This window comes from Aedes aegypti, chromosome 2 (genome assembly GCF_002204515.2).
Source record: "Aedes aegypti strain LVP_AGWG chromosome 2, AaegL5.0 Primary Assembly, whole genome shotgun sequence".
Lineage (NCBI taxonomy): Eukaryota > Metazoa > Arthropoda > Insecta > Diptera > Culicidae > Aedes > Aedes aegypti.
The window spans coordinates 241,652,579-241,676,627 of NC_035108.1; the positions used below are offsets into that span (position 1 = coordinate 241,652,579).

The following is a 24,049-nucleotide window of genomic DNA, read 5'->3' on the forward strand; positions in this document are numbered from 1 at the left end:
TTTTTCGAAAGATTTGAACATGTTTAAATAAATGTTTTAAGTGATTTTTTAATTCAGCTGATAGGGGGTAACATTGATCACCCAAGTAAACAACGTTCGGTAATATTAGAAATGTCGTTACTTACTAAAATCATGGCCCCTGAAGCCGAATATGAAGACCAAACTCTTACAAGTCATTCACTTTTTGAGTTATTTCAAAATTAAAAACACCTTGAACCGCGGAATACGCCTAAAAGTAGGCAATTTCCTACGTAAATTCTACATTCTTAATTATAATTAGTTAATGTTGCCTAATTGAATAAACTTATAAAAGATTTGACAACGGAATTGTTTTCGGCGATGTCATATTTAGTAACAATCGCATTTTTCTTGATCACATCGTCTGCAGAACTCATGTGAGACATGAATTTTTGGTAGTGCCAGTGAAAGTGCTAGAAATCATTGATTCAAAAAGTTGACAAATTTACGCATGGAGTAAACGCAATTTTGGCAAAAACCTTAATTTTCATTAGCTTATGAATATAAGAAAGAGAGGCACTATTCATTATTCGAAAATGTTTCATCAATAAATCTTTATTTGAACTTTCAACGAGATGAGTTACCCTCCTGATCAATGTTACCCCGGATTACGGTATTCAAAATTGTGGGACGACTGTGAATGCTGCAGATTCATAAAGTTCATTACAACCCAAACACAAGATTGATCTTCAAGATATCCTTCTTGCGATCCATAAAATCGCGCCATTCGTCGCAAGCGGCATGTGCTCCAACCGCCAACGCCGGGCAGAGAATCAAAAAGCGGTGGCTGGTTTGTTATTATCATCAATTCCAAGTTCTCAGAAGCCAACCAATAAAAAGCATTCTCTTTTCTCTCCTGGTTTCTCAATGCACTTCGGTGGGTGCAGAGTGGGTTCGCCATGCTCCAAAGAAACTCCTTCGGTTGCTTGGATTGCTCGCTCTCTCATTGTCCAAAGCATGCTTTTTCGAACGAGTGAGCGCCCATTGCTAGAATTCTCTCCTCCCTCATCGCCACCCATTCCATGCATATCATGTTGCGAAGGGATTACTTGATAGGTGTAGGTGCCGCGGGAGAAAATACTCAAAATCATGCCAACCCCCGCCTGTAAGACGGAAGGGAAGCAGAACACTTGCACTGGAGAGTGTCCCTGACTGGCCGTGGCAGCGCGAACCAGTTCATTCCTGACTTTCGAACGGTTTGGGCGCACTTTCGGCATCCGGGGAGAATTATCTGTTGCTGGAACCGGGATATGGATTTTGATCTTCCCCTGGTGGTTGATGTTGAAATCTCTTGTATTTCAAAGGTGAACTGAAAGGGGCGGTTGCTTGGATTCGTGGATTTTCGAGTTGGTTCCGAAGTGATCTAGTGTGCGCTGACTGGCTTCGTTTGTGCGCTGAAGTGAGAGATTTTGTTTAGGAATTTGCAAGTGCGAACAAATAAGTGGAATAGGTAACAAGCTCTCCGATAAAGGTTAAGATGTGAGCGATTTGAGCCGCGAAGAAAAGCAAACAAGTTTATTTACTGGGTGAGCCCTTCGATCTTAGAGCCGTGTCGTGATATTCCGGAGTGTTGTCTGCTGGAATCGCGAGAAGTGAACTTCGTTGAGTGCTTAACATATCGATTATCGCTTAATTTAACGATCTGCTGAAAGAACATCAAACGAACAACGTGGCTGGAGGAAACCGTGAATCGCAACGTGCAAAATTCGAATAAAAACAAAACAAAAATTGCGGAGAAAAAAGAATAGACGAAACCGGCTCATCAAAAGTGGCCGCGACGAAAACGAAGACGAAGACAGTGGTTGTGTAGAAACGAAGATCGACGGTAGCCAAAAGAGAGTCGCGGGAGATGTTAGGCAAACCTCGCCTGCTACGGTTGGAAGAAAGATATCAATACGCCAAATTGTGCGATTCATCAAAATCAGTTCAAGTGCTGCCGAGTTGGTGTAAATAAACAGAATGCAGATCACGGCCGCAGCGCATTACAGCCGTTGTGGTTCCATCATTCTGGAGCGGAGCTGATTGATTGGGAAAATATCCTGGACCATATCGTGCGGACCGATGGTGTACGGTTCAATATGTTTAAAATATTCGGCGGAAGTTGCGATCTGCAAGTTTGCCCTGCCTTTCGCAGTAATTGGCTATCGTAGGTGGCCAGACAGACAAGTTGCAGGAGCCGTTGATTTATTTTTCTCGGATTTCTCAAATTCTGAGTATTGGTTTGAAATTTGAATTTAGAGCTCTTCGATGTGTGTGGTAGATTTTAGGAAATTGTGTCAGCAGACCGAATAATGTGAATTTTAAAGAATTTGAAACGATTGCCATATATTTACTTTTGGTCGACAATTCAGTACAAAAATGGATTTTAGCAACTTCTTCTTTCCATTAATTTGGATGAGATTATTTCCAACTTAAATGAACATACTTTTTAATTGTGATTTATCGTTTACGGCTAACCAGCCAATTGTGAGTTTTAATAACTACTGGAAAACTAAACATTACATATGGAAAAATTGAAGTGAAATTTGCCAAAAAGTTACACGTCTTTTCGGCTCAATTTGTTTATATAAAATTTTATTTGGGTTAGGTCTTTTCAAAACAGCAGTTTTCTTCGGAACGGACAAAATTTCTAGAAAAATTAAAACGTCTGTTTCTTTATTTTGTCAATTATGATGATGATGGACAAATGATCGGTTCTTACTAGAGCCTTAACCAATTGCATGGCATATACAGTATGGCCCATAAAAAAAAATGCGAAAATCGTCATATCATGTTTAATGGAAGTTTTTACAAAGAAAATGTGAATGAAACATAAATATTATTCATTACTTGTATTGTTTAATCTATTTAGACTCAGTTTTTTGCTTTGGACATGATTTTTATCTGTTACTTTCACCTTACACATTCCTCTCTAGGAATTGGAAGCATACCTTCAAATTTTATCATGCGGACGTCGAGTTCAATATCTGTGTGATGAAAGCTTCTAAAACATCAACGATGGCGTGAGATTCTTTACAGACCATGTCTCCAGCATACGCCCATATCAAATGATAGAATCGGTTCATACTTGAATCATTGGAGACTTAAACATATTTTCTAAAAAACGGCTCATTTTGGAGAGCTTTCATTGAACCTTCATATAAGTGTGATAAGCGGCTCCGTTCTGCTCAAAACCTATGAGCTAGTATTGATATAAGTTGTCTCTAACCGAAGAAACAAATTTCATCCTTAAAAATCTGTTATAGGCCTCCGTATTTATTTTTACTAAACTTTAACAAAAAATAAAGGCATATCAAACCTATAAGACGCAAATGCCCTCAAAACTAAACTATGACCCTGGCAAAATATTTTATTGTGACCATGAAAAACACGTTCTCTAAGAACTCCTCCATCCTCTGATACCAAACAAACTAAAATTTACAACAATAAAGTGTGATTTTTGAAGGTGGAAAATTTATCACCAGAGTAAGGTACCGCGGGGCAAGTGGGAACGAAAAAAAACGATAGTTCAAACAAATTGTTCAATAAAATTTTCAAATGTCAATATTTTTCAAATCCAACAACACAATCACGTTTTGGCAACATATTTGCTGATGTGTGCATGAAACTAATCGAATAATTTCGAAATTGTGAAAACCTTGGAAGAAAGTTTTAGAATGAGCCATTGGACGCAGTTACCTCGCTAAACGGGGCAAGTGGGACACATCCAGTTTCATGCGTCAATCCACATTAGTAAGTCAACCATTACAATAATAGGATTGATAAGTCATAGGTTTTCAATTTCAAGTACATATTTGATGTACATAAGGGATCAACCACAAAATACGTTACGTTTTAGGAAGAAACCCTTATTTAATAGTATGTCACCTCACATTTAATATTAACTGAAAACTCCTCAATAAAAGCGTAAAGAGAAATTGAACAATTTTGAAGTCGTATTTCAAAAAAAAAAATAAGAAATAAAGGATAATAACACTTTTCTTCTCGCTTTTATGCAATTACGTAATTTGAGGTTGATCTTTTTTGATGAAAATCATTTGTTTGAATGTTTTAGTGCTACTCTCTAGGAAAATGTATGAAACGTGTACGAAAAGTTTTGATTCTGGTTTTTGTTTTGATAGGTCCCACTTACCCCAGGTACAAATATAGTTTGGGGTAAGATAGACCATCGAAAATTTCATATGAAATGAAAACAAAATACTGGTTTATCGTTAGCAGCTTGTAATAATACTTAAAATTATAGCTTACTGATGGAAATTTGTTTTAAAACACATTTATTTTTTGCGAGTCAATGCCAAAGACGTTAAACGTGTCACAATTTGTCATGCAAGTTGAAAATGGCGCTGAACTGACAACTGTTACATGAACCACATGGTAATAAAAATAACAATATGTTTAGTACTAAATACATTCCTTGTCATTGTATCTTCAACTTTCTAGAAGAATACCCCCATGAAAAACTTTTCCTAGTTTAGCTATGACGAAACGCCCCACTTACCCCGGATTCTCACTTGCCCCGGGGTACCTTATACGACAATCAGACGCTGTTTCTAGCTTTGGGCGGACAAAACCTTTGAACTTCTTTGCTTTATTACATTATTTAGGGCAGTAAGAAAAATATGACAAAAATTGTCCTAGTTAGCGAAGTTATGTTAGAATATACTACAATAATCAGAAATTACATTCACTAGCAAAAACAATGAAAATAACGCTTGTGGATGCTAGATTCACGTTCAAACAATTTTCGCATTTTTTTTTTATGGGCCATACTGTACAATGTTTAGTCGTTTGGTAGTTTTTGATGAACATGCTTGTTTGCTATGTCTAGCCTGTACATTGTATGTACATGTCGATTTTTAGACGTGTACAATTACCTCTAGGTTTAACAAAGCAGGCTTAGAGAAAAATATGATTCATTACATAGCTAGTTTAGGTAACCGACATCGGTAAAATTTTACGTGGTTTTTGGATTAAACAGTTTTAGGTGAATTGAAGAATTCATGGACCAATAAAATTTATTTAATAACTCAGTGAAAATTGTAAGTGAAATTTATTTTGCTGGCTGCTCAAGTTTTAGCGCCATGCTGTTCTAAAATATCTAAAAGGCATCCTGGCATGCCTTTCCACCAAATCCATATGTTATTTTTAATATTTCTTTTTGGTTTCTTCGGTTTTGGTTACTATGGTACCGTAACCCGGGGGCAAATTGATCACTGGGATGAATTTGATCAGATCGGTACAAGTTAGCATTATCTTCCAAGAATGTTGTATTTTTCGTTGGCATCTCAGACATTACAAGTTTTCTAGTTTATAGATGGCTAATAATGATTTTGAATTATTTCATTTTTATTAAGGAAGGTGTAAGAAACACTGTTGGAAATGTCGATACTAACCAATCCGCTGAAGTGTGAATTACTGAACTCATTTTAAAATTCATATAGCATAACAAGCACAGCTGTTTGCTCATAATACCGTTCTTTCTCAAATAACGTGCTTATTTATTTAATTTTACAATTAAATTATCAAATACTCGAGTTGTAAGAACTTTTACATCATTTCTAAATTCAGGAGACCCAAATTTTGTAGATAGGGATTTTATTTAATATAAAGTTTGCTTTGTTATAAGGTGATTAATTTCACCCCAATGTGTAATTTTTAGTTTTTTATATTATGTTAAACTAATTTTCCGATTTATTAAATGTTATTTCAAAAATAATGGATTACATGAATTGATAAAAATCAATGAAGTACTGATTTTATTGAAATTTATTTGACAATATTTGAATTCCAAAGGATAACACAATAAAAATATGTAAAACAGTGATTTGCCCCCGGATTATGGTACCACCAGTTGTCTGCGTGTTTTCATTTCATTTTAACTACAAAAGAGTGAGTTCCGTAAAACGGGGTATCTTTGATAATGCGGGTAACTTTGCAAGTTCAGAATAAACTAATTTATATTCCAAAAACGATTGATTTATGGTATGTTGAATGTCGAAACAAGATTTTCAATCGTTTTCTATCAAGAGATATAGTTCAATACTATATACCATACTATAGCTATAATACAATCGCTATTTCCTTGACTTGATAAAAAGTGTAAACTAACAAGTTACCGTAAAAATAAATAAACAAATTACAAATTAAAATTTTGTAATTCCAGAACTAAATTAACATGCTCAAATCCATTTCAAACTTTAATAATGTCAAACAGTAGTTTAGTTATGTAATCTTTCAACTACAATTGATAAATAAGATACCAGCACTTGTTTAAAAAAATATTAATCCTGAAATCAGAATGCAGAAATAATCATATTTTCGTCCAAAAACTAACAAAGTTCTTCCATTTTACGGTACCGTAATCCGGGGTAACATTGATCATTTTTTTTGAATATTTCTTAAATATTTTGTTTGAAAATGCATATGTTGCAAATTTTATATTTTTAAAACAAGTACTGCCACCCATAGCTCGTGACTATATACTCCATTTTATTTTTTGAAAGATTTAAGCATGTTTAAATAAATATTTTAAGTGATTTTTTTGATTTAGCTGATATGGGGTAACATTGATCACCTATGTGAACAACGTTCGGTAATATTGAAAATGTCGTTACTTACTTAAATCATGACCCCCGATGCCGAATATGAAGGCCAAACGCTTACAAGTCATTTACTTTTTGAGTTGTTTTAAAATTAAAAACACCTCGAACCACGGAATACGCCTAAAGGTAGGCAGTTTCCTAAGGGAATTCTATATTCTTTACAGTAATTTGTTAATGTTGCCTAATTGACCTTCCTTTGAAAGTTTTGATAACGGAATCGTTTTCAGCGATGTCATTTTTAGTAAGAATTGCATTTTCCTTGCTCATATAGTTTGCAGAACTTATGTGAGACATGGATCTTCGGTAGTGTCATCCTTACCCATTGAAATCATTGTTTCGAAAAGTTGGCAAATATACGCATAAGGGAAACGCAATTTTCACAAAAATCTTCACTTTCATTAGCTTATGAATATGAGAAATAGAATCACCATTCATGATTTGGAAATGTTCCATCAATAAATAATGATACGAACTTTTTACGAGATGAGTCATTCCGATCAATGTTACCCCGCTGATCAATGATACCCTGGATTACGGTACTGAATTTTCGGTATTGTATAGAACTGCACTAACTCATTTCTCGGTAAAGCCTAAATATAACGGAAGTTCAGTGATGACAACTACTGTAAGTCAGTAAAAAACAAAATTTATTACTGAAAATTATTCTAAACAAAAACGCTGTATTCCCAGTAACTTTCGCGCTTTACAGTTCAAAGAAAAAACTTCAAAGACACTTAAAACAAAATTCATTATATAGCCAAGGTATTGGTACCAGTACTTGTTTTAAAAAATATAAAACATGCAACATTTTAATTTTCAGATAAAACTTTTATTATATATCCAAAAAACTGATCAATGTTACTCCGGATTTTGGTCCAGCAGTATTACAAAACAGTGAATATTTCTATCGTAAATTAACCTTAACTATAAAAATGAATACTACTAGAATGAAGGACTACTAGTAAAATATAAAATAGTTTCATCAACTAGAAAACATGTAATGTCATTGGTGCCAACGAAATTTTCTGCATCCTTGAAAGAAACTGCTATTTGGTAGCAACCAGATCAAATTACTCCAAGTAACCTTCAGAAACTACTGTGAAAATTTGAACATGGATTTCTTTCAGTCTAAAATGGGGTTCAACGAGTTGAAAATTGTATGAATGAGAAAATGTATGTTGCATTTTCATTTTCAGCCACGTTAGTGATTTGCAGATTCCCCAATGAATAGATAACAGACTTCAATAAGCAGGAAGTTTGATTTTTTTTCAATTTTTCATCGTAATTGCCTGTATTTTATCACCCCAATCTATCATGAAACGGCCTACTATACTGACCTGAATTTTGGATTGTCGTAGGAGTCATAACACAGCTGAAATCAGTTACGTAATGACTATTACACAACTTTGTTTTATTAAGCCACTGTTTTCAGTTGCGTAAACAATCATTACACAACAATTTTCAGAAATTGCAAAATAATAGTGAACCCATCCCGATAAGATTTCGTATACTCTCGTTGCAAAACTCGATTTTTACACCTGTCTTCGCTATTATCCAATGCGGCGAGCTTCGCTGGATAAATGTACGACTTGTGCTGTGAAATTCATCATTCTGCGGCTTGTTACGTAAACTACATTTTTTCTGTGGAGTTGCCCGTTTCACCCCGGGAGAGTTTCTCTAGAAATTACGTGTTGTCAAACGAAAAGATTCTAGGTGTATTGCAATATGTTTTCTATTGATTGTATAATCTTGAAGTCATTAATGACATAAATTCATAGCACCACCTATACGCTGTGGAAAGTACAATTGGAACAGTCTATCCCATACAGTTGATTGGTTTCTTCAAAAAACGTCATGTTAGTTGAACTTGCTCTTAGATTTGATGGATTCCTCTAAAACTTTCACAGTAGCTTTAGGAGGTCCAAAGTGAAAAATTAAATGATGAGTGTAGTTTAAGATTTTTACAGTACCGTAATCCGGGGGAATATTGATCATATTTGGGGAGGTTTCATAAATATTTCATTTGAAAACGCAAATGTTTCAAGTTTTATATTCATACTAGTGGTCCCGACAAACTTCGTCTTGCCATCAAGTAGGCTGTTGAAAAACGCTTCGGATCGTCCCATACAAAATGACAGTTCCGTGCACTCTCGTTTTCCCTACTTTTCCGGTAAATATCCTGCGATTTTTATACATGCAAACACGTCGGAACCCTTGAGGAACCAAACGGAGCAATTATCATTCAAATACGTTGACCCGTTCGTGAGCCATTTCGTGACATACAAACACCACTCCATTTTTATTTATATAGATAACAAGTAGTGGCACCGATTGCTCGACACTACATACTGTATTAATACAAAATTTTGTTTTATGAAAGTTTCAAGCAAGTTTAAAAAAATAATATTTTTATGCAGTTGATTTGGGGTCAACATTATAGAAATCAGAAAAAAAAACCGTATCGTGGATTAGATAATATAGAAATTTTTTCAAACATTCTATCCATAATCTTTTATTGGTTTCCTCTAGTTATTCTACTTCGAAGTTTTTCCTCTAGTTATTCTACTTCGAAGTTTTTCCAGGAGTCTATGGGTTATACTAGGGATTCCATCAAAAATGTTTCCTGGGATTCTACCAGGCATTTCATCAATAATTTCTCTGGAAATTTATCCACCGATTCAACCAGAAATTCCTCCGGGGAAAATTCTTAAGGCTTACCTTTAGGTAGCATTCTTCCAGAGATTCCTTCAAAGGTTTCTCTACAAGTTATTCAAGACTTCCTCCACTGATTCCTAGAGGAACTTTTTATGATATTCGTAAGAGAAACATTGACATGATAATTGTGAAATCTCAAGAGAAACTCTTGATGGAATCTCTCGAAGAACTCTTGATGGAATCCCTATAGAAATTCCTGATGAAATCCATGGAGGAACTCAAGATAAGATTCCTGATAGAATTCTTCATAAAAGTTCTAGAAGAAATATTAATGAACTTTTTCGAGGCACTCCTGATATAGTTTTTAGAGGAACTTCTGATAGAATCTTTTGAGGAATTCCATATCAAAATTGGAACATGCCGCTTGAGCCATTTTTTCCTGATAGAGGAACTCCTGATGAAATCCCCAGAAGAACTCTGATCAAAGCCTTACTGTATTGCCCATAACTTCATATTTGTAACACTCGACATAAGTAGGCATTGAGTAAATGGGATACCAAGTATGCATCCCAGCCAACAAATATGTTCACATAACTGAGACTGCAAGTGAATAAAGTGAACACTTATTCGGTAAAAACAAATTGTATAAAATGCACACATTCCCTCTATTCGCACAAATCTGGAGGCCATATACGTACAATTCAGAGAATTTATCATGGTCAATACAACTCCTGACAATTTGATTTGGCGTTCACAATAATTTCATGTATGATTGTGTATTGAAGTTTATATGACTTAATTTTTACAAACAAATAAAATAAAAACGTATAAAAAACCCTTAGATCACTAGCTTAATACGCTACCACTATGCCACGCAGCTGTCATTGCAGCATATGGTTTCTAAGCAAATATAAATGAAACACTGTAGAGCATTGTTTGAGAATGTTACCGATCTTAATTGTTATTTGGCAAATGACCAAACCAGTGCAACACTGAAGGTTTCATGTTAACGTTTGCAGTTGGAACGAAGTGCAGCATTTTGTTATAGACATCGTACGAAAATACTAATGCAAAGTAATTTCATTGTTTTTCTGTTGAACGGTGATGTTCTTTTAACCGGTAAGTCAATAGTACTTATGTTTATGAATTGCCTTGTATGATTTTATTTCTACATCAGATGAACTCATATGTAATCTCTAATTGATGATTATAATAGACTCATACCAAGTAAAAAAGAAATCGTAATGGAGTAGCAGAATGAAGTTAGATATTTGGTAAGATTAAATTGGAATTCTATAAGATGCAAATTCAAGTCAGATGAAATTTATGACTTCATTAACGATTTCAGTCAATTAATTCTTGCATCATATCCAATTCCAACGAAAGTTGTACATTTATACAATTTGAAATGAACATCCTTATATGAGCTCTGGTTTGCTGGGATTTTATTGCAATATGAGAGGAAACTAAAATTTCTAAAAATCACTAAGAAATCAAAAGTGCTTATTTGAGCCTGAAATTTTGTACAACTAATATCGCATATTGGGTAAATAGTCAGAAAATAATTCTGATAGAAATATCATTGCTACTACATTACGAGGCTCATGTACAATCTCAAGGTGGCTGTTATGCAGTTACAATTGCCAATGTGACCAACCAACTTGGTATTTTTTTTTTCGAATTTTCTAGAATAATCTCATATATTTCAGTAAGTTGATCGAAAGTATTTATTATTTGATAACTCTCTTAGGTATTAACTCAAAATTGTCAAAAATGCCGAATGTGACAAATATGCAGTTATGGGCAATGTACTCCTGATAGAATTTCTATAGGAATTCCTGATGGAATCCCTGGACCAACTTCTAATTGAATCTTTGGAGGAAATCCTGAAGATATTCTTGAAGGAACTCCTCGATGTATGTATGAAATCATTTGAGAGTTCTGATGAAATTCCTAGATTAACTCCTGAAAGAATCCCTGGAGGAACTCCTGATGAAATCCCTGAAAGTATTTCTGATAACATTTATGATCGAACTCCTGATAGAATCCCTAGAGGAACTCCTTGCGATATTCTTAGAAGAAATATTGAAAGAATTCCTCAAAGACCTCCTGATATAATCTCTAGAAGAATTCCTGATAGAATCTCTTGTGAAATTCCAGGTGAAATCTTAGAAGGAACTCTTGATGGAATCCCTGGAGTAACTCCTGATGAAATCCCCAGAAGAACTCTGATGATAGCCCTTTTATACTCCTGATAGAATCCTTATAAGAGCTCCTGATAAAATCCTTGAAGGAATCCTTGGAGGAATTTTCAAAGAATTCTTGAAGGAACTCCTGATGGAATCATTGGAGGAGCTCTTGATGAAATCCCGAGAAGTACTCCTGATGAAATTTTTAGAGGAACTCCTTATGGAATCCCTGAAGGAATTCCAGGTGGAATCTCTGAATTAACTCCTGACGGAATCACTGGAAAGACTTTTGATGGAATTACTAAAGGAACTCATGATGAAATCTCTGTAGGAATTGCAGATAATTTGAATGCATAATGTTTATCATATGCAATCATAATTGAAGTTATTTATGTCAGCCGTACTGCAGTTCTTAGATTCGCTCATATTTCTTCAAATAATCATATGTATGATTATGAAATTTTTATATTCATTTGAATTTATGAATTTGGATACCTACACTACGTAAAATCGAGTTTTAATGTGTAAAACAAACCCATTTTTATCCCCTTCCCTTCCTACTGTTTACGTACAATACTGCTAAAACAGACATATTGTGTATTATAGTACTAAACTACTCAAAATTTCTGAATAAAAATAAACTAAAAACAAAATCGCGAATAACATAATTCGGATAATCGAGTCTAAAATTCCGCATGATTATAGCATTACCCCAAATCATCAACTGTTAAAAAAGTATTATTTCTTTAAACTTGCCATACGAATTGATCTATGCTTGCTTCACCTCCGCATATCAACTTTATGTTTGACAATGAATTCTCCAGTGCAGAAATATGTTCTTGGGGCTCATTCACAAATTTCATGACGTCGGAGGGGGTGACTTAGTGTTCTGATGTTGTCACGGCTCATACAAAAATTGTAGAATATTCATACAAAAAGTGTTACAAGGGAGACGGTGGGTGTAAAAATCACAATTTTCGGTGCAATATGTGAATGAATCCCAATATCTATATCAATACTCAACATTATTCCCTTGAAAGAAGAGACGAACCAGCCAAGGGCTGAAAGTCTCTCTAATAAAGAAAATTCATTCATTCATTCAACATTATTCCACGCATTGAACTGAAAATGTTGCTTCCACTTTCTTCCTACCGTTCAGGCCCTTAGCCACTAACTAATACCATTTTCATTTAACTGCCAGTGATTGAAAATGTGATAAAAGGATGGGTGCTTCAAACTCGATTTGGTACGCACTACCCATTTGATAATTACTGCGTTTAAGCTTTTAACATTTTTTTGTATAGCCGCCAAACTCAAAAGTCTCGTACTTCGCGATAGTCAAACTTTGATGTGAAATGTCTCTAATATTTATCTATATCTAAAATTTTTAATCTGAAATCTGAAACAATTTTGTAAGCGTTCTATCAAAGTGGAATGGAGCAAAATCATTTTCAACCACCCCCAACCAAATTGCAATTTAATGTTTGTAATAGAAGTAGTCCAAAGTGAGTGAAATACTGCATCTGAGAAAAACAGAGGAAAACAAGTTTCTCTATTCCGCCACCAACAGTGTAATGCAACTGTAATGTGAAAGTCGTAACGACTCCACCAAGTGTTTGTATACCTATTTAGGTCCAAGTGCAGTGCGGCGCGTTGTGTATTTCCCGACAATTTCTAAACATTGAGAAAGAAGAAAAATCTATTCAGATTAAAAGTTCCGACCTGCGGCCAGCAACAAACTGTGGACCTCAAACTCTACTCAACTCACCATCCGTCGACGGCACCAGAGCTCGGGTACAAAGGAGAGAAGCTGAACCCGGGGAGAAAAAGTTCATTAAGCAACACCGACAACTCCGAAAAGGTTTGTGTTAATTAATGGTATTTAAATTTTCCCAACCATCTCCCTAACGTGCGCGCGCCTGTCTATATGGGGAAGTAGATAAGCACACATGTAGTGCCGGCTTGCCCCCACCTCCTCCCTTACAACACAGATTCCACAGTCCACGCATTGCTGGATAGAAACATTTCTTCTCGGCACAGATCCATCCGTCCGTCGGATCCTTTCGACAATAATGCAACTGGCGGGAGATACCATCGCACATGGGAGTAACAGGAAATATTTCTTGGCTAAAATTTTAACAGACGTTTAGAAAAGTAAAGAAATTCCTTGACTGAATGGGTCAAGAAATTTCCTACAGAGAACCCCCTTTGAAGTGACATTTCTTCTCAACTGCGTACTGCGATCAGAAAAATGTGATTTACTTGACCATTTTTTGGAAGAAATTTTCCACGCATCGAGATAGGCGATTCCTTTTCTTGTCAGTAGCAAACCAGCCTATAAGCTGTAAAAGTTGGTAGTTATTTTGCTTGTAAAAAGAGTGATACTAGAGTATACCGAACACCTAAGCCTCTAAATTAATAATTCGTGGTTATTGGAAATTGGTTTTATGCGATCTTGTTGCCCATTTGAACATGATAAATATTATCATGTTTGTAATGTTCCAATTTTGCATTTCATTTTAACGATGTATTTTTATACAAAATTGACCATAAAGTGGCCTCAATACCAGACACAATCTGCGAATGTCTTGAATTCTGTGAAATGGAACATTATTGAATGTTTTTACTCCAGGATTACTTTTTCATTGATAATGCATTCAGCAACATTTTTAAGCGTTACGTAGTCTCCAAGATGCATAGGCGTAAATAGCCATCAGACTTAAGGGGGGTCACGACCCTTCTCATTGGAGGTAGTAGATCGTATAGGATTTACATAACTTTACAATGCTTGTTTCGATAATATTTATGAACCGGTTTTAGTCTAGGACAGGACGTGACAGCTCAACTAAGACTGCCCAGTTGTTTTCGGCCGATATCCTTGACGATACAAAAGCCAGTGCTACCAGTATTCATTTTAAGCAAATATTGTGAACAAATTCAAATATCAATGCCCACAATTTGGTTGTTTCTTGCACGCTTCATTCATATAGTGCAATAGAGGATGCTTTATTTTTAAAAAATCAGGTTTATATTAGAAACTGGCAATACTTGTAGAGGGAATATACACAATTCCCATTATATTGCTCTCAATTAAGTATATTTAATTGATTTTAGTATTGTAGGAGCAAATGCCGAAAAGTTAACATGGAATATAAATGGATTCGAAACAAAAAGAGTTCATGAAAAATTCTCAAACTTTTTATGAAACTTTAATTTATGATCTAGCAACACGGCCGGGCTAGCAACAAAGTGCCCTGTTGAAATCCAACTTATCAATGTGAAAGTAGGCCTTTGCCAAAACGACCAATGATAAGTGGTCTTTTTTGACAGGCAATTGGTTTCATTTTTGTACTGTGACCTGTCACGTCTTGTCTTAGGTTTTAGTGACGTACCTTCATACAATGGTAAGGAGATTTCATCTTCAGTTCGAAGAGATCGCAGCAGTCTGTGAGCGCGAGTGGACGTGAAAAAAAAATTCGGCTGTCATTTGTTTTTGTGGAATGGTGTTATCGGTGCAATTTAAGCTTTGAAGGACGAGTAGATCGGTTTCCGGAGAAGCAATGTGTTGAGGTGTGCCGTGGGGACGTTCGGTTTCTTGCTAGGGAAATAATGCTACCTGAGCCTAACGGTTGGCGTACGTGGTAATACGAACAACTGTTGGAAATGGATTGGTCATCTTACCAGCTACACCCAATTGGGAGATCCGGTGAGTTTGTTCCAAAGCATTATCAGAATATTGTTCGCAATAATTGAATTTTGATAAGTGCCGCGGGAACGATTTGTTTATTTTTGTGATATGCATCGTCGGTTCGGGATCACAGATAATCGAATGGTTCGCATGTAGGTGGAAATATGTTTTAAATTTGCCACTATTTCCACATTTTCTCCGTTTTTGAGCTTTTTTAGTTTAAACATAAAGAGGCGCTTTTTTACTGTTTTTTTTTATTTTTTAGAATTGCCGCCATTTCTTCAAAATAAGTTGGATACGTTTTTTTTTGTTTCTAATGTTCAATTTCCGAATAGTTAAAAAAGTACTAGGTTTGAAGATCTTACGCGTAGTGGTTTTCTGTTTTTTTTTTCTGTTGTCTTCTATTCTTTTCCTCCGATGACCCTTGAGGGATTAGTTCTGCTTTTAAATTATTAATAAGCAGATACACACACTTGATTCGTCGCAAACATAATCATTTAAAACGGAAAGTTCTATGCGGAATCTAATTACCCATATATCTTAAATACGATAAATAGCTTCTCTTTGATTGTCGGAATTCAAAAGATTAAATTCAAAACGCTTAAACAATAAATGCCATGGGTCTATCGCTAGCTTTCGAAGCGAATCCTGACTTTTTTTTCCTCTCCGAACCCCGTAGCACTTATGAGCTATCCCAAGTTACGGTAAAGATGGGCGTGGCCAGGAATAGCGATATTCTTCTTGTTTAAGATGGGATTAAAGAATATTCCCCATCCTTGTTCTTGAAAGCAGTCCGAATGAGATTATTAAAAAGAAACATAAATGTTGCTAGTATCCAATCTACGAAGTATACCGTAACTACGCTAACGCTAACGCTAACGTACTTTCATACAATGGTAAGGGAAGACGGGGTAAGAGCGCCCGCTTGGGTAAGGCGGACCACCTCCATTATGGCATGAAAATGACGGCACTTTACTTAATCATAAGATTTTTGTCATTCCGAAGCATTTTGGGTAATATGTCATAAACAATGTTTTTGCTCATCGATATTGAACTTGATCTAAATTTACTCACCTGAGGATTCCGCAATGGAATTTTTTGTAAAAATATGAAATATGAAATATGCTTCGGTGAAGTGAAATATGAACTGTGAAAATTAGCTTTGAAATAAGAAATAAGAGATCGCTACCATTACTTTATTCCAAAAAAGGTCCAAAAATTACGTTATTCATCGTTATTCAAGTGAACTGATGTCAATTTTGTTAAAATGAAAGCCAAATTCAGATATGTTTACATAATATGGGTGTCGTAAGGTGATAATAGGTATCTGAGATTTAAGAATTAATTTACCGAAAAAATGATTTAACATATAGGATAAACAATATAAAATAAAACATCATACTTCTTGAAGTACAGTGAATTTGACTGATATTCCGGCCAACAGCGACTTTAATAGTGGTAAGCTCCATCGAAGTTAATACGCCAATCGCGTATTATCCTCGATTTTACTATAGTAAAATCGAGGATAATACGCGATTGGCGTCGTAACTTCGATGGAGTTTACCACCATAAATGCGTCTTATAGGCATAACTTAGCTGATGTTTGTAGAAGTTTCAACATCTTCGCAAAGTCTAATTGTTAGCTGTTAAGTGTGCCGATAAAGTTGTTCATTTAAACTTGTTTAGTTTTGTTTTTACGTCAAAGTATGGAACACATTTTGATTCAAATGCCGAACACTGTGTTCATTCTGTCTCATATTCCGAACAACTTGATTCAAATCCCGAACAGCACGAATAAATCGTATTCAAATGAATAATTTCGCTAATAAACTTATCTGAGCTAGTTTTACTGGTCTCGAACTAGATAAACATCATTACTCTCGCTGTTGGCAAAATATAGTTTCATGTACTCAAATTCCTAAACACCCTTTTTTGCATATCCGTCAAAAATCACACATCTTATTTTCATCAGCGGAATTGGAAAAAAAAACGCGGTCGAGGTAAACGTGACACAAAGTTCAAAACACAGCCGCTCGCCCAGCATGCCAAAGTTAGGCATTTTGTATGAAAATCGGCTTTCACTACTATTACTCTGAATACAACTGTAAATAAAATTGCTTAGGCGGGCAGTCTTACCCCGTCTTTCCCTAGATCGAAACCTGAAAAGTAGACTGGCCCAGCTCAGTATGGGAGAAAAATAAAGTTGTATGATACCACGGGGCACCCTCCAGGATTATTTCTTGGGGTTAGAGGAAGCCTTTCTGAAAAATTCAGCTCATTTGGTCGTTACATGAGCTGGCGCATTTGAATTGAAGTTAATATGGGATTTCCAGCTCAAATATATGAGCTACAGCACATCATCTACTGTTTGGTTCAGGAAAATTGATGATCGCGTTCAATTGGACCCAGAATGTCAAAAACACTACTTGATATAATAGCGAAGAATATTGTAGAAGATTGTACCATGATCTTAATTAATATAGTTGGTGTTTAACCAACTGAAGTATATCATGCAATACTGCTTGTATTTCTTCAACATAGCTTGGAGGTAACCACTAAGCGCATCATAGCCACCTATGACGCTGGGCGAGCTGAGGCACATGTCGCATGCATATAAGTGACTGTACGGGAGTGCTGATCTAAGCCTAAATTTCAACAACTGAAAAAGTAATGAAAATGAGATTAAATCCAGGTACAACTTTCTGCAATTATGTTCATTAGGGTATCAACTAGTGTATTTGTCATTCTGGGCTTATTTGCACGCGAACAATTAGTATACGGAACGAAACAGTGACATAGGATCAATTTTCCATATATTTGAGACGAATATCCCATACAAACTTCATATCGATTGCGCCAGCTGGTGGAGCAACCAATTGAGTTGAAATTTTGAGAGAGCGTTTTTCTTACCCTGAGGCTTAGATCTAGGGGGTGCCCCGTTAAGTTTTACAAGTTTTTTGTTTAAGGGCCAGTCTACTGAAAAGTGATTGATTGATTTGCTTCATTATAGAGACTTTCAGCCGAAACCTGAAAAGTGTCCCAAATTGATTCATCAGCTTTATTTGATACCCTGATACCCTCATTGAAAATATAATTTACGTCTCTATGTCTTCTAATTTCAGAAATTTTACATAAATGCAGAACTAGGTAAAATGAAAGAAACAAATTCTTTAGTCACAGGTCCTCTTATTTACGCCAATGGCTAACCGTCAATCAAAAAAACATCAGATTGATCGGACAAAATGCAACCGGTGTAGAGCCCAACCCTCATTAACCACTACAACTATGCTCTGTGATATAAGTCAGTAGTATGTACCACAACGTAGGTTTAGCTAAACATGTCTATTGTGATTCGTTTTAATCCAACACAAATGTTCATGGGGCCTTCCTTAGCCGAGCGGTTAGAGTCCGCGGCTACAAAGCAAAGCCATGCTGAAGGTGTCTGGGGTCAATTCCCGGTCGGTCCAGGATCTTTTCGTAAAGGAAATTTCCTTGACTTCCCTGGGCATAGAGTATAATCGTACCTGCCACACGATATACGAATGCGTAAATGGCAACTTTGGCAAAGAAAGCTCTCAGTTAATAACTGTGGAAGTGCTCATAAAGAACACTACGCTGAGAAGCAGGCTTTGTCCCAGTGAGGACGTTAATGCCAAGAAGAAGAAGAAGAAATGTGTGATTCAAAATAGTTTAAATTTCTTTACCGTACGGAATTGAGCCGAAATACCTACCGCTTGCTCGATCACAGATTTTTGTTCTAAATTTTTATTCTTCTTATTTTGATTGTATATTTGATACTATAATCGGTAAAATCCATGAAAAATAAATGTATTTTGAGACACTGTAACAAATCAAGCTGTCTGAAACTAGAGAACTGGACCGTGAATATGTTTAAAGCCTGTTATAGTAGTTTACGGAACAAGTTGCAGAATGATGATTTTTACAACACGAGTTGTAAATTTATATATTTTATACGAAGCTTGCCGAGTAGGATAATTACGACGAGTGCTGTAAAAATCGAGTTCTGCAACGAGTTACGTTCAACATTTTTTGCAATTTCATAGAAGACCACTTGAGGGTATCAGAAATTATATCGGAATGCATTCACCAATATTTTACAATTTCTGAAAAATTGTTGTGTTATGATTCATTACGCAACTCAAAACAGTTGCGTTATGAAAAAGCGTTGCGTAATGAATCGTTACAGCACTGATTTCAGTTGCGTGATGACTACTCCCGCACTGCATACGCACAGTGCAGGAAAGTAGGCCGTTTCATGACAGATTGGCGTGATAAAAAACAGCCTATTACGATGAGAAATTGCAAAAAAAAAAAATGTTTTACCAGGGGCTGATAACTTTTCAAGCTTTCTCATGGTGATTAACATGATTATTTTCGAATATGTAATCGCTCTAAACGGAAGCAGTTACAGCGAGTAAATGAGTTTTACCAAATACGCAAACGAAATTATTGAATGTGATTCAAGGAACACTCCGCATGAACTGGCGTAGATGCAGTCGGACCAGGTCCGTCACACTCGGGCTCAGTGTACCACTTCTAGTACTGCATTTGGTCCCTTGGTAGTACAAAAGGTACCCAAGTTTGACAGATCGCAACTTTTCACGGCATTCTAGATTATCTTATGAGCCATAAAATTTTGGGCAACTGCAAGGGACATCGGGGTCTTTAATTTGTCTTTGGTCGGACTCCACGGTCTACTGTGGGCTAGTATAAGTGCAACATCATTTCCTCCCCCTTCCCCACATTGGTCTGCATTTTGACGTGGCAGGCACCATTATAGCCTAAAAATAGAAGATCACCAGCACTTATACACTGAGGGTGTCTGTTAGTCCCAAGCAGTCATTCGGTTGGTTGCTTGTGTAAGTGCAGCTGATCTGGCGATACTGGAGTAGCATCCACGGGTGGCCAATCAAGCTCAAGCTCAAGCTCAAGCTCATAAATGTCTTCAATGATGTTTTATGAGCTTTATGCATACTATTTGTATGTATGGGCCATCACCTTCTTTTAAAATTGTATTGTATTGTATTGTATTTTATTAGTAAAACGCAAACCTTTGGGATTAACCTTTTGTCAGGTCAAGGAAAAAACAATTGAAAAACTAATAAGAAAAGTTGCAGATGTGGAAACTAATTAAACAAACAATGAACGATTTAAAATTATTGAAGCTGATTTACATTATTTCTTAGTGCTGCTTTAAACTTTGATGTTGTGTTTAGTTGTTTTGTTCCTAATGATAATTGATTCCAACTGATGACTCCAGCAATGAGTATGCTTTTCCTCATCGAGCTGGTGTGTTGAGGGATAACGAATGCCCGTGTCCCGTGTGGAGATTTTTTTCTAACACTTTGCTAACTGCAGGCACTACAGTTATTGGCCGGAAATCCTTGGGATTTACCGGATTTGAGACTTTAGGAATCGGGTTCTTCCAGATAGTCGGGAATACTTTCGCTTCAATGACGGAGTTGTAAAGGCGAACCAAGATAAGAAGGATGAAACGCAACAGCAGTTGGTGCGAAATGTCAACGTAGGTAGAGCTCTGAAATGCAGTAGGCGTGAGCTGCTGATCAAATGACTAGAACAAAAAACACAATTATATTAACAATAATTTACAAATTTCAATGGCATTCTAAAACGTTGCCAAAAACGGATGCTAAAATCGAGGAGTGCCTAAAATTAAGCATGCGAAAAACGTAATCCCACCGTAATTGCATTTATATTATTGCTACATAATGTAGCAGACATTCAAATATCTCACAAAAATAAAAGGCTCATAAGTATATGGCCAGGAATTTAATCCAGTTACTCCTCTATGCATCGGGAAAAAGGCAGGCAGCCAGTGCCTGGGAATAGTTCAACAGTCTTCTGAACCTCCCAAGGCATCTATCGGTACATTTCAAACTCGATAAACAATTATTTACATTGACATTATTCCCCGAGTAATGCACGTTTCGTGTACTTCTCCAAATGTTTTGTTTATCTTTCTCGGACGTCTAAGACTAAAAGTGTCTTCTGGGAATGTTCGGGGAAGTTGGTACTTGAAACCGTTTGATGATGATGATCCGCCTAGGAGCCGCGTAGAATCTCGATCCATCCAATTGGTCGGGAGGGGACTTTGGGCAACGGCGAAGATCATTGATTTATACATGTGGTTTGAAGCGCCATTGCTTATAACTTTTTATTCATTGCTTTATTGATATAGATTCAATCATTACATTTATTTCTAATATGAAGGTGCTTTGTGTTAGGAAACATTATATTCCTAATGTGTTAAAACTAAATTGAGTCATTAATTTTATTCTTCCATTAAGAACATACTACACTTGATTTACGGTAGCAATTCAGATTTTTTACGAGTGAGTTGAATTCGCCTGTTTATAAAATAAAAAAAAAATTAGCTGAACATATAAAGCATATTACCATTTTCGCCTGAAATTATCAAATTTGCTCCAATGTTTGAAAATTGGAACTGTTCCAATCTTTAGCAAATGAACAGATTATATGACTGAAATTGTTAACAGATGCAAGAATGATATTGCTGGTGATTATGTAGAATGTAAATCATGCGAACATGGGCAGTGCACAACCAAATCGTATAGGCCATCATTTCCCAAACTTCGTTTTCACGACCCCCCACCGCCTCGTCTCCTCGCTTTTTGTTGAACGACCAAAACGAGGCGCTGATTGGTCGGGGGGTCGTGAAAGCCAAGTTTGGGAAGCGATGGCATAGGCGTTTGAAATTGGCTGAAACACATTCACATGCGAAGCCGCTCCTAATGAGAAGTAAATTCGAGTTTGGTTATACCACAGATGAACGGATCTAACATTAATAATAAATCTAGTTGACACTTCAGTAGTTGCGCTGTTATATTTTGTACTACACATGCGATGAAACCTCGTTTTTCATACACAGCATCAGCCAGGTGCTTCTGGCGGTGGTCAACAGCGCGACGACCGGAAGGTTAAAATATATCACCCAATTCACACTATATCAGAGGTTCCCAATCTTTTCATGATCATGGCGCCCTTAGAAAAATTTTCTAGGAATGACATGGCACACCTAAGAATTACTTGTTTATTGATAATCAATAGCTTAAAGAAACAGTAACGTTTAACCTTCAGAGATAATAGAAAACCTTCTGTACTCAAAATTAATTTTAAAATAAACAAGACTGAACATTTAAATATCAGAAAAATATATACAGGGGAACTACAGTTTTTTCGGAAGCTTTGTTTATTTCGTCATGAGAGGTTTTGACAGTTAAATCTTATGAAATTCAGCAGGAAGATGCGCTTACGTGCGAAGAATATTGATGAAAATTTTAATCTCGATTGGTTTTAGAGAAAAACCCATGACGAAGAGTAATAATAATATTTTTAATAAAAATTAGTAACAATTCTTGGTTGCTGAACTTTGGGCCACTCAAATGAGGACAATAATAATAATATTTTAGCAAACGAAGTTACATAAACTTGAGCATGATTCGCACAAAACTCTTCTGGATCAACATTTCATGTGAGTGATTTCAAAACATTCACAAAGTAAATGACAAACAAAGATACTTAAAGCATCTCAATATACCATGGAATTAAAAAAAATAAGCATAAATCAGCACAAATAGAGCATGTTTGAAAATTACACACAAATGTGTTGGTCCAGAAGAGCCTGTTTAACTTTGTTTTAAGAGAGCAGAGCTTTGTATCTCGAACATGGTCAACAATGAATTTTGAAATGACAATCAACACAATGAGCACTATTTTGTGTTAATTTGAAATGTTTCCCATACAAAGTTAGTGCAATTGAATCACGAATTTGGCAAAAAATCCTGTTGTAGAGTTTTCAATGAGTATAAGCTGATTTATAAATTTAATGTGAATCAGCTTGCGACGCCCCTGGAAAAGTGATACGGCGCACTTTGAGGCAGATCGCTGTTTTCAAAAGCTTAGGATATGCATTCTAGAGATTTGGTGCATTCTAGAGATTTGGTATTTTCAACAAAGTATTTTGGAATAATTTGCACTACATTTTGATTCCTTCGGATTTGATCTAGATAAGTTAAAACTGATCTAGATAAGTTTTTTCTTCTGATAGGAGCTTCGTAGACTTTCTTTAGAAGTTTCTTCTGCAAAGTTGTTCATTGACCCTTTTTTGACATTTCTTCCGAAGACACCTCTACCACCTAGGGTATAAGCACCGGTTTTGGCCAGTCTAAGAGCAATTGTCAATAAAAATTATATGGGAAGCCCTACAATATACTACAATTATGTCCAATGCAAGCTTTCAATCCATATTATGTGTGTAAAATATCCGAACTGAGCTAAAACCATTTTTTCGCTTTGAAAATGTCGTTGGTCATTATAGGCCACCAGAACCAGTTTCGGCTAGAGATTTAATTTCGGTTCCTAAATTGGCCAATCACATTGATTTCTTATGAGAGTGGCCAAATTAGGAGTACCCTGGTCAAATTAGATGTATGGGAGTTAAAATTATAAGGAAAATTGATTGTTTTTCATATGTTTTGAATCAATGCAGACGATTAAATGAATGTAGCTGTATCATTTGAATGTGATCTTCTGAACACAAATGTTTCGTGATGATTGGCAATGTAAAACGATGTATAATCCACTATGGCTATAACTAGCGTGTGTGTGTGATTTTTTGCAAAAAGCTTCAGTCCGGGAGTTAGAAGGTGATAGCTCTATTGCAGATCCGGTGACCCATTTCAGAATGGCTGGAGAGTCACGTCCATTCAGAAGTCACTTTCTTTCACAACAAGCCCCGCATGTATGCATAACCGTTATCAAACGGATAATGATAATGCATACACACTTCCTGTTTCAAAGATGGTTACTTTAAAACTGGCGCGTATTTAATGTTC

At 35.9% G+C, this 24,049-nt stretch overlaps 1 protein-coding gene across 12 annotated transcripts in view; it reads left to right on the forward strand.

Annotated features, from left to right (window-relative positions):
• Positions 1-1,183: 1,183 nt before the first annotated feature.
• The window catches only part of LOC5571157 (protein Wnt-1), a 134,836-nt gene continuing 111,970 nt past the window's right edge, over positions 1,184-24,049 (forward strand). Inside the window, exons 1-2 of one of the 12 annotated variants that reach the window (XM_021844597.1) lie at positions 1,184-1,468; positions 12,769-13,325. The gene's annotated coding sequence lies outside the window, so the exon portion shown is untranslated. The other 11 variants (XM_021844596.1, XM_021844598.1, XM_021844600.1 and 8 more) reach the window with 11 other exon arrangements.